At 38.0% G+C, this 11,718-nt stretch overlaps 1 pseudogene; it reads right to left on the bottom strand.

The window, feature by feature from the left end:
• Positions 1-2,382: 2,382 nt before the first annotated feature.
• On the bottom strand, positions 2,383-3,889 carry LOC111748841 (olfactory receptor 8G50-like; annotated as a pseudogene).
• Between the last annotated feature and the right edge of the window lie 7,829 nt (positions 3,890-11,718).

The following is an 11,718-nucleotide window of genomic DNA, read 5'->3' as shown; positions in this document are numbered from 1 at the left end:
TTTCCACAGCAGTGATCCTCATGCTCATTTCCCTGTTCTACACTCTGAGGACAAAAATGCCCCAGTGTCCAAGACCATGTAGCAAACAGCCCAATTAAATGTGGCTGTAATTTATGCCTGCTTTCCTGAGTCAATGATTACTTTCAAGACAAATGTTTTATTAGAAATGTTTAAATGTGTGTGTAGAAAACTTTTGGTTGACCTTTATGCCTATTCCAGCTGCCCACTGCTTTATCAGACCCCTACCTTCCTGCAGGCCCCTGATAATTCAGTTCCTCTAACCTACTCTCTTCTCACCCATTCGTCCTGGGCAAACTTCTCTGACCTATGTCCTGGAGCCAGTTCTGAATGTTAAACAAAAACATAAAAAAACGGTCTGCACATTCACATTTATAAAACAAAGATCATTAACAGGACACTGAAGCTTGTCATGAATGATCTGTGGGATTATGAGATCTTTCTGCTTTCTTATGGTTTCTCTATCTTTAAGTTTCATGAATTAGTTTTATAATCTTAAATAGACAAAAGTTCCAATTTAATCACGAGGTAAATTTTAGAAAGTATAATTATTTTCTATTTTTTAAAAAGTATAAAAAAGGAAAAATTATCCTTTTTTCCACCACTACAAAAAAACTCTTAAATATCCTTTTGGTTTAATGTTAATTTTTCCATAATAAGTGAGTTCAATTAATTGTGAATCATATATTTCCCTTCATATGATTTTAAATGTATGTGTATTTTCTATATCCTGATATATTATTTCAATTTCTTAATCAATTTTTTGCATAATTAATGTCCTTGTAAATTTCTATTGAATAAACAAATATGAATATAACATCATTCATACTGTAACTCTGACTTGCCTACCAAATGACTTAGCAAGCCAAGTAGTTATTCCGATTTATGCCAAACTTTCTTGATCCATTTCTAGTTGCCACAACACTGCCCCCGCTTCCGTTCCTGTCATTGTTGTGCCCAGACTTTTGGATGTGGCAGTCAGCTCTGTACAGATGACAGCCTTGGAAACCCTATGGGGCACTTCTACTCTGTCCTATAGGGTAGCTAGGAGCCTGAATCCACTCAATAACAATGCCTTTTTCTATTTTGGGGGGCAGAGATTGAAGTAAAACAAACTGCTGGAAACCATGGAGAGATATATTTTGTTTCACAAGAAGTAAGAACATTCTTGCAGTCAGACATAACCAGGAATGAAATCAGCTGCCTTAGTATGCAGCCAAGTACTCACAATTAGTGCTGTTTAAGCATAGCCTGCATAACCACTTAACACTTGTATTGTTCAAGGACAAACACACTGCAGAAAACACTGGATATGTCATCTTTTTTACCTCTTTCAAGTCCAGCATTTCATGATTTTATAAATTTAATTGGACTGTTATATACACAGTGATAAACTCCTAGGCTGCTAACCAAAGTGTGGGCAATTCAAATCCATCATCTGCTTCTTGGAAACTCTATAGGGCAGTTCTACTCTGTACTGTAGGATCGCTATGAGTAGGAATCAACTCGACGGCAGTAGGCTATTGTTACGCAGTCTTGCATTCAAATCTCTGCTCTACCACATACTTGCTGTGTGACCTTGGGCAAACAATTTTTAATCTCCAAGCCTCTATAAAAACAGATGTTAATCTTTATCTCTTGGTAGTGGTGTGAAACACACTTAAAATAACACCTGGAAAGTGCTTAGTACCATTATTGGCTGTTGACCAGAACTTAATAAAACTTAATAAATGTTGTGTTGTTGTTTTAGTCACAGCTTATTGAGTTTCTGGAAACCCTGGTGATGTAGTGTTTAAGTGCTATGGCTGCTAACCAAGAGGTCAGCAGTTCAAGTCTGCCAGGCACTCTTTGGAAACTCTATGGGGCAGTTCTACTCTGTCCTGTAGGGTCGCTATGAGTCGGAATCGACTCGAGGGCGGTGGGTTTGGTGTGGTTTTTTTATTTAGTTTCTCCCTAAAATGTCTTTCATTTCCTCAACATGTTCATTCCAATAATGATGGCCATAATTTACTTCCTTATCTTCACTTTCTTTTTGGTCTTTTTTCGTTAACACACGTAGTAATACAGAGATTCACAATGATTTTACTGATATTAAACTCTTAAAAGTCATCAATATTCTCCATGGTCTATAAATGAAGTTCAGACTGATTTTTAGGTCATTCAAAGATTTGTATCATCTAACAAAAAATTATTTTTTATTATAATTTCTTTAAAAAGTTTTACTATATAAATATAAATAAATCCTCTGAAACATATACAATTTTTATAAAGTAATTTCCATTTATCACCCATCATGTGAAAAAAAAAAAAGCTTTTCACTGGATGTCTTCATTCAATGCCAGGAATAATACAATAAAAATTACTTACACATGGATTTCAAGTGATTAAAAATTATTTATTTTACAGATCCTTTTTTTCCAGATGAGTTTGTTTGTACACTTATTGGTAAACAAGGGATAATACATAAAGTATTAAGATCAAAGGACACAGACCACACAGATCATTCTATGTATTATGATAGGTAGATCTTATCTAACAAAGTGCCAAATACCATGTATATAAATTATAATCTCGCCACACGAAGGCCTTTGAAGATGTTTAAAAATGATTAGAGGCAATATGGATTGCTTCTGGTGACCTCTGAGACTTCCTACAATTGATGCTACCCTGCATGTGACAGCCCTGCACATGACACTATGTATCTAGTGTATCCTTAGACCTTTCTTCCAAAAAATCAAGTGATGGCAATAATCTCACTGTTCATGAATATATGTTGCTGTCTCTGAACTCCCTCCTTACTGGATCTTCTTCAAGAATTCTAAATATTTGCTACTGCAAAATGATCTTTTCTCAGTGATTTTATTTAGAGCAACTTTGACATCCTTATTCCTCAGGCTATAGATCATAGGGTTCAGCATTGGCACAATAATGGAGTAAAACACAGAAGACACTTTCCATTTGTCCATGGAGCCGATGTTTGATGGCTGCAGGTACACGAATGCTACAGAACTATAGAAGATTCTAAGAGCCAAAATGTGGGAGCTGCGTGTGCTGACGGCTTTGGACCTGCCTTCAGTGGAGAGGATTCTCAGGATACTGGCAATGAGGGAGACATAGGAGCCAAGGATGGTCAAGGTTGGTGCTACAACATTAAATGCACCGAAGCTCAAAATTACCACTTCATTGGTTTAAGTGCTGGAACATGAGAGCTCCAGTAATGGAAAAATATCACAGAAATAATGGTTGATTATATTATCCTTGCAGAAAACCACCCTTAGCATGCAAACTGTGTGAGCTGTGGTGCCAATCGAGCCCATTATATATACCTCAACTACCAACCAGGAGCAGACCTGATCAGACATGGTGACCTTGTAAAGCAATGGCTTACATATGGCAACATAGCGATCATATGCCATCACAGCCAACATATGACATTCTGATATAACAAAAAAAGCAAAGAAGTAGAGCCGAGTCATGCATTCAGGATAGGAGATGGTGTTCTTCTCTGTCACAAAGTTCACCAGCATTTTGGGGGGTAATGACAGTGGGATAGCAAAGATCAATGAAGGACAAGCTGCTGAGGAAATAGTACATGGGGGTGTGCAGGTGAAAACTGACCCCAATCAGTGTGATCATGCCCAGGTTCCCCACCACTGTGACCATATAGACTCCTAGGAAGAAAAGAAAGAGAGGCAGCTGGAGTTCTGGTTTTTGTGTTCACCCAGCGAGGATGAACTCAGTCCCTGTGGAGTGATTTCCTGCTGCCATTTTCCTCTGGGATTTTTATGAAGGAAGAGAAGAAGAAATTAGATATAGGTGGTTATTTATGCCGTGAGAAATAGATGCAAGTCTTATCATTCAGGTATCTCCAATTCTCCCTCCCTGTACCTGCTCTACATTGGAAGTTAAAGACTCTGTTGTCCCAGTTTATAGATCATGCAAATAAACATCAGATGAAATTAATTCTTTTTTTTTTTTCTGTTTTACAAGAGTCAGTCTTAGTACTGACCAGTCTCTGAACATCCCAAGAACTGTTCTGGTAGCTTAGAATATTGAGTGTTCTGAGCCCTGGTGGTAAAATAGTTAAGTACTTTTCTGCTAAATGGAAGTTGTGCAGTTGAAACCCACCCAGTGGCTCTGCAGAAGAAAGACCTGACAATCTGCTTTTGTAAAGACTAAAGCCTAGAAGGCTCTATGGGATACTTCTGCTCTATCACGTGGAACTGATATGAGTTTAAAATCGACTCAATGGCACCTAACAACGAAGACAACAACAAAGCACTTTCATGCCTTATTTGCATTCTTCTCAACTCTTCTGCAAAACATATACTACCACACTGGAACCTTGCTAATGATAAACATATCTGAAATCAGGATATGCTGAAATATGAAAAAAGATAGTTTTCTGTCTTTGAATGCATTACAGGAAAAAAAGAGTAACCGTTTGACAGGTAGCTTTAGAAGATTCCTATATTGTTGTAAGGAGGGTAAGACTTCATGAAGATTAAAAGCTTCTACAAGACATGGGATTCAGATACTCACCTTTTCTCTGTGTGGAATGCTTAGCCAGGGTGCTCTGTATGCTTTAGACCAAGTGCCCTCTGAAGGAAATAGTTCTTAGTAATGTTGGTGGTGGCAGTTGAAAATAGAGACCCCTTGGTTCTCTTTTCCTGAGGGCTCAGAATGCTGATCTCAGTTTCTGAGTTGCTCATGTCAATTTTATGAATCAAAAGTCATGATTCCCTAGTGTAGCTCCCTCGTAGTGCCACCTGAGGCAGTTGCCAAAGTGGCATGTTTTTATCTAGCGTTTGGATATACAAGAAAAAAAAGGAAGAGGTCTCATGAAAAACATATGGACAGAAGGTCCCTCAAGACTTCTATCCACCAGGGATGAGCTATCGGGAAAAAGGAGCAATTAAAATTTTCTTTTCTTTTCCTTCTTATGATGCTGTCATTAGTGTCCTTGTGCATATAATATTCTCATTCATTAGGTTGTTGACCATTAATTATGGTCTGGCAGACATTGTTCTAGGAGGTGCTCATGAGAACAGTTTCCAAAATGAATATAATTTCTGAAATATTTGAAGCCATAATTTTAATCTTTTTCAATTTATTTAAGGTTTAGAGAAATAGTTCATTGTATTTGCTACTGTTGCTCATTGTAGTTTTGAAGAATATTTTTATTGAACAGTTACTATGCACCACATACAACTGGAAATTTGTTACATTTATTAGCACATTTTAGCTTCTCCCAGCCCGAAGTGGAAGATAATAATAGATTGAATGAAGGAGCAATTTTGTATGACTTAACTTAGTATATCATGCCATTAAAAAAATAATGGAGCTGAGGCACAGAGAGGTAATTTGCCTACACTTACCCAGATAGTAATTTGAACCTTTTTTTCTCATAAAATGATTACATTTAGTATGCTATATATTTAAATCATTCATTCATTCATTTAACCATGTGCAAAGCACCATGTTGTGTTAGGGTATACCCTTACAAATACAAAACTGTATTTTTAAACAAATTTGTCTAAACTGAACTTAGTACATATTTTGTAAAGACTTGGATGGCATATACCCTGATGGCACAGTGATGAAAGATATCTTCCAATAACTGATAACTCGGTGGTTCAAAACCACCAGTGGTTTCAAGAGAGAAAGATGTGGCAGCTTGTTTTCATAGAGATTTTTAGCCATGGAAACCCTATAGGGTTACTCTGAGTTGAAATTGACTCCACTATAATGGGTTGGGTTATTTGGGCTTTGTACATCAAATAATGTTTGAAGCGCTCTACAGCTTTAGGCCTCATGTGTTTATCTATACACATTATCCTCTTTTATGAATGAGGATACTGAAGCACAGAAAGGTTGATCAACTTTTGAACATGAAGACAGTATCAATAATTAGGGAAATAAATTGGTCTCAACCCACCTGGAGCAAAGGAGAATGAAGAACACCAAAGACACAGGTAAATATGAGCCCAAGAGACAGAAAGGGCCACGTAAGCCAGAGAATCCATCAGCCTGAGACCCAAAGAACTAGATGGTGGCCAGCTACCACCAATCATAGGCAACACAACAGAGAGTTCTTGATGGAGCAGTAGAACAGTGGGATGCAGATCTTAAATTCTCATAAAAGGTCCAGGCTTAATGGTCTCACTGAGACCCGAGGGACCTGGAAGGTCAAAGTCCCTGGACCCTTTGATAGCCCAAGAGTGGAACCATTTTCAAAACCAACTCTACATACAGGGATTGGCCTGGAGTATAAGATAGACAATGATACTGGTGAGGAGTGAACTTCGTGCCTGAAGTAGACATATGAGAGTATGTGGGCAACTCCTGTTTGGTGGTGAGATGAGAAGGAAGAAAAGGATGGGAGCTGGTCGAATGGACAAAGGGAATAGAGGGTGGAGAGGAGGAATGTGCTGTCCCATTAAGGGGAGAGCAGCTGGGAGAACACGGTGGGTTGTGTATGGCTTTTTGTATGAGAGACTGACTTGATTTGTAAACTTTCACGTAAAGCACAATTTAAAAAAAAAAGTGAAAATTAATAAATGTGCAAAGATGACATTTACTAACCCAAATTGTGCCTGGTAAGCTGAGACTATAAATTTCTGTTTTTTTTTTTTTTTTTTTTTCCCCTTGCAATGTAGACCAAAGATGTGTGTCTTAGTAAAAATCTACATTACACTGGTGACTAGTATTGTACTTAGACTGAAATCCATAATGCATGTTACATGTGGTCTACTAAGCCCAATCTCCACAGTCTGTAACTTCCTTCTGTAGCAACACACCTGAAATATATAAAAACTGGTGAGTATAGAAGACAAGTAATGTTTGACTTACAAAACCCTTCCTATGTTTTAGCAATATGCATAGTCTTCTGACCTCCAACATTTTAGACATGAAGTCAAATTAAAGTAATAGACCTATCATAGCCTACTGCTGCTCTTCAGGCCAAAGGAGTGGAATTAAAAAATAAATAAGCCCACTGCCATCCAGTCGATTGGCAGTTCCAGAGTAGAACTGCCCCACAGGGTTTCTAAGGAGCAGCTGGTTGATTCAAACTGCCAACCTTTTTGGTTAGCAATCAAATGCTTAACCACTCTGCCACCAGGGGTCCCTGGAATATTTAGACGATGCTAAATTTGTCAATCATTGAGGAAAACTGTCTGAGTCTCTATCAGCCATAAGCATCACAGACTTTAATTCTCTCAGGTATAAGTCAAAATTCAGAAAACAAATATTTACACTGTCTAAATTATCAACATCATTTATCGTTATACAGCAATGATGCCTTTATTTTGACTACTTTTCGATATCTTGAGAGGTCATCGCAAGTCAGTTCCATTTGTAGCCATCTTCTATAATCTCTACATTTAGAACAAACAGCAGCATACCCATCCAGTGATACCAGATTCACTCTTTCTTGCTCTTGGACCCACTTGTTTCTTTGTTATGGATGGAAAGGGAATCTCTCTAATTCTCTGTTATTCCCTGTTTTAGTTGGGTAGATGCCCAGCTGGAGGGGGCAAGAGTTTGCCTTTCCAGCCAACTTTAGCCTGCAGGTTGACCTCTATCACCCTGTACACATTGATTATATAGGTAAGGTCTCTCTGCAAGAAGAAAGAATACATTCCTATCATGACTTAAGTAGTTTATATTCTCAAGCTCTAAGTGACTTTTACTTTGACCAAAAGGCTGTGCATGGGTGGTGGGCTGTTCAGTTATATTAAAAAAAAAAAAAAAATTATATACTTCCTCTTAATTGTCTAGAGATTATAAAAACACATTGGCATTCATTGTCTCATTTCAGTCAATCCCTCTAAAGATTTGGTGCAAATTGTGATGGTTAAGATTATGTATTAACTTGGTTGGGCCATGAGTCTCAGTGGTTTGGCAATTATGATGTAGTTTGACAGCTATGTAATGATGGAATTACCTCCATAATGAGATCTGGGATAACGTAATCACCTCCAAGATGAGATCTGGGATAACGTAATCACCTCCAAGATGAGATCTGTTATGAGAGGCCAATCAGTTGAAGGGAGTTTCTTTTGGGGTGCACCTGCATTCAGTATGGGTGGACTTTCTGGGAAAGCTCCAGGGCTTTTCTTTGCTCTGGATACTACAGCTATCTCCTGTTCATCTGACCTCTGGTTTTTGGAACTCAAGCTAGCTGCTTACCTGGCAATCTTGGTATTCTTCAACCTCCACAGTCTCTGAGCCAGGGTTCTGCCAGCTTACCTGCCAATCTTGGGTTCACCAACCCCTGAAGCTACATGGGTCAGGAGAAGCCTGCAGCCTGACCCAGGGATTTGGAACTTACTAGCCTCTACAACCACGTGAGCCATTCTTTCTCTCTCATCTATCTATCTATCTATATATATATTTGTACATATATATGTTGTCAGGTGCTGTCAAGTCTGTTCTTACTCGTAGTGACACTACATACAACAGAAAGAAACACTGCCTGGTCCTGTGCCATTCTCACAGTCATGGTTATGATTAAGCCCATTGTTGTAGCCACTGTGTCAATCCATCTAGTTGAGGGTCTTCCTCTTTTTCACTGACACTCTACTTTATCATGCATGATGTCCTTCTCCAGGGACTAATACCTACTGATAATATGTCCAAAGTATGTGAGATGAAGTCTTGCTATCTTTACTTCTAAGGAGCATTCTGACTGTACTTCTTCCAAGACAGATTTGTTCATTCTTTTGGTTGTCAGCTGAACTCTTTCAACACTGTGCCACCAGGGCTTCTTAACAATAACTATAGTAATAAAAATTAATTTTGATATCACACAGAGAATATAAAACACAGAATGGGGTTCCAGGGAATCACAGTATCTATTCTGCACACATGGGGCAGGTTGCTACCCTCTTGGGCGTAAGAAATTCTTTCTTTAATTCACACTTTCTCTACATGCCTCTTTGATTTTGTCGTGAATGCCATTATGTGTTTTAAGGTGTAATTGCCCCTGCCTTTGTATAATTAGTATTTACCAAAGAAATGACCCTGGAATGATTCTTCTGTTAAAGAGAACAGATTAGCAAATACTTGATTCCTACTTGAAAGCACTTAGGGAAAAAAAAAATCTGATATTTCATTGCATGACTGTAATTACAGAATATTGCAAAAAGAAAATTCCAATTTATTTCCTAAAGATGCAGTTTTGTTGGTAGCACCTCCCCCACCCAAGATATATTTTTTGTATCATCCAAACCCAGAAAATCAAGCCCACTGCCGTTGAGTTGATTCCCAGTCATAGAAACCCAAAAGGAGAGTAGTACTCTCCCATATGGTTTCTTAGACTGTACATCTTCACAGAAGCAGACCGCTCTGTCTTTCTTCTGTGGATCGGGTGGTGGATTCCAATCGCCGACCTTTCAGTTAGTGGCCAAGCCCTTTAACCACTGCACCACCAGGGCTCCACTTCATATAACAGGTTATTAAAATATGTAGCTTTAAGATATGTTGAATATAACATTATTCACCATTACTTTTAAAAGATGAGGTAGTTAATGTTTTCATCTAATGACTCTTCTGAAAGTCAATATTTGTTGAATAATTGAATAATATTACACATACATATCTACCTATCTATTAAAAGTTTCTCAAAGTAAGAAGACTATACACAACTGATTCATTGAAATTAAGCTCTCTCTTGGGTGTAGTTCAAGAGTGGGGGCAGGCCTGTCCAGTTGGGTTTTGTTCTGTTTGAATTTCCACCACCCCTGGCTTAAATAATTAAATTAGCCAATCTTGCTCTTCGCCTCAGGGATTGAGTATTTCATTTTCTAAACTATTATTATCTAATTTATAAGTATTTCTGAAAAGAACTAATAAATGTTCACATTATTAAATCATGCTTCATTTCTGTTTGTTCACTTCATTTTTTTTAATGTCAGAATTTTACTTTGTAAAATATTGAAATAAACATTTTTTCCCCTTACTGAAAATTTCTACAGTATGTTTTCATTTTCTATTGACCTCAAGACTAATTATGTTGAGTCTGACATTCAGAGGTCTCTGGCTCTGCTTCCAATCTATATTGCCCATTTAATTCCTCTATTTTCCTTTCCAACTGAGATGTTTCAAGAAACAGATGCAGCACTGAGGTGTTCAATCATCTATGACAAGAAATTTGGAAGACAACTTCCTGGTGAACTGACTGGAAGAGATGCATATTTGTGCTCATTCCAAAGAAAGGTGATGAAACAGAGTGCTTGATATAATGGAATAATATCATTTTTATCACACATAAGTAAAATTTTTGCTGAGGATCATTAAAAAACAGTTGCAGCAGTGCATCAAAAGGGAACTGTCAGGAGTCCAAGCCAAACTCAGAAAAGGATGTGGAATGAGGGATATCATTGAGGAATGTCAAATGGATCTTGGCTGAAAGTAAAGAGTGCAAGTTAACCTTTGTTTTAGGGACTATGCGTAGACATTCAACTGTGTGGGTCATAACAGTTTATGGATAGAACCACAAAGAATGGGTATTGCAGAACACTTAATAGTCCTCATTAGGAACCTGTACATAGATCAAGACGCTGTCGTTTGAACAGAAGACGGGAATACTGTGTTGTTTAAAGTCAGGAAATGTGTACATCAGGGTGGTAACCTTTCACCATACTTATTCAATCTGTATGCTGAACAAATAATCCAAGAAGTTGATCTATATGAAGGAGAATGCAGTATCAGCATAGCAGAAGACTCATTAACAACCTGTGTTATGCAGATGAAAGATGATGTACTTTTGCTCTGCTGCAAGTGAAGAGGACTTGAAATGCAAAGATATGAAGACCAAAGACTATAGCCTTCAGCATGGACTAAAGAAAACCAAAATCTTCACAACTAGACCAATAAGCAACAAAATGGTAAACTGAGAAAATATTGAAGTTGTCAAGGATTTTATTTTACTTGGATCCACAATCAACACGCATGGAAACAGCAGTCAAGAAATCAAATATCTATGGCATTGGGCCAATCTGCTGCAAAAGATCTCTTTAAACTGTTAAAAAGCAAAGATGTCACGTGGAGGACTAAGGTGCACCTGACTCAAGCTGTGGTGTTTTCAATTGCCTCATATGCATTCAAAAGCTGCACAATGAACAAGGAAGACCGAAGAATTGACATCTTTGAATTATGGTGTTGGCAAATAATATTGAGTATACCATGGACCATCAAAAAAAAAAAAAAAAAAAATCTGCCTTGAAGAAGTACTGCGAGAAAGCTCTTTAGAAGCCTGATGGCAAAACTTCATCTCAAATACTTTGGATATGTTATCAAGAGGGATCAGTCCCTGGAGCAGAACATCATGCTTGGTGAAGTAGACGGTCAGCACAAAAGAGGAAGACCCTCAATGGGATGGACTGACACAGTGGCTGCAACAATGGGCTCAGGCATAATAAAGATCGTGAGGATGGTTTGGACCCAGGCAGTGTTTGCTTCTGTTGCACATAGGGTCTCTGAGTCAGAACAGGCTTCACGACACCTAACAACAACAACAATATATTCAGTGGACAGAAGCACAGTCATAGAGGGAGCTAGTGATGCTTGGTATGTAGAGAATCCTTAGGGAGTCCTTTGACCTCCTACAGTTACCTTTGGCCTGAGTAACACTTCAAGTGAAATCATGAGTTTTGGAGTCAAATTTCTCAAGTGTGTTTCCAGGCTTAACTAATT

Source organism: Loxodonta africana, chromosome 15 (assembly GCF_030014295.1).
Source record: "Loxodonta africana isolate mLoxAfr1 chromosome 15, mLoxAfr1.hap2, whole genome shotgun sequence".
Classification (NCBI taxonomy): Eukaryota; Metazoa; Chordata; class Mammalia; order Proboscidea; family Elephantidae; genus Loxodonta; species Loxodonta africana.
This window is presented reverse-complemented; position numbering and strand designations above follow the sequence as displayed.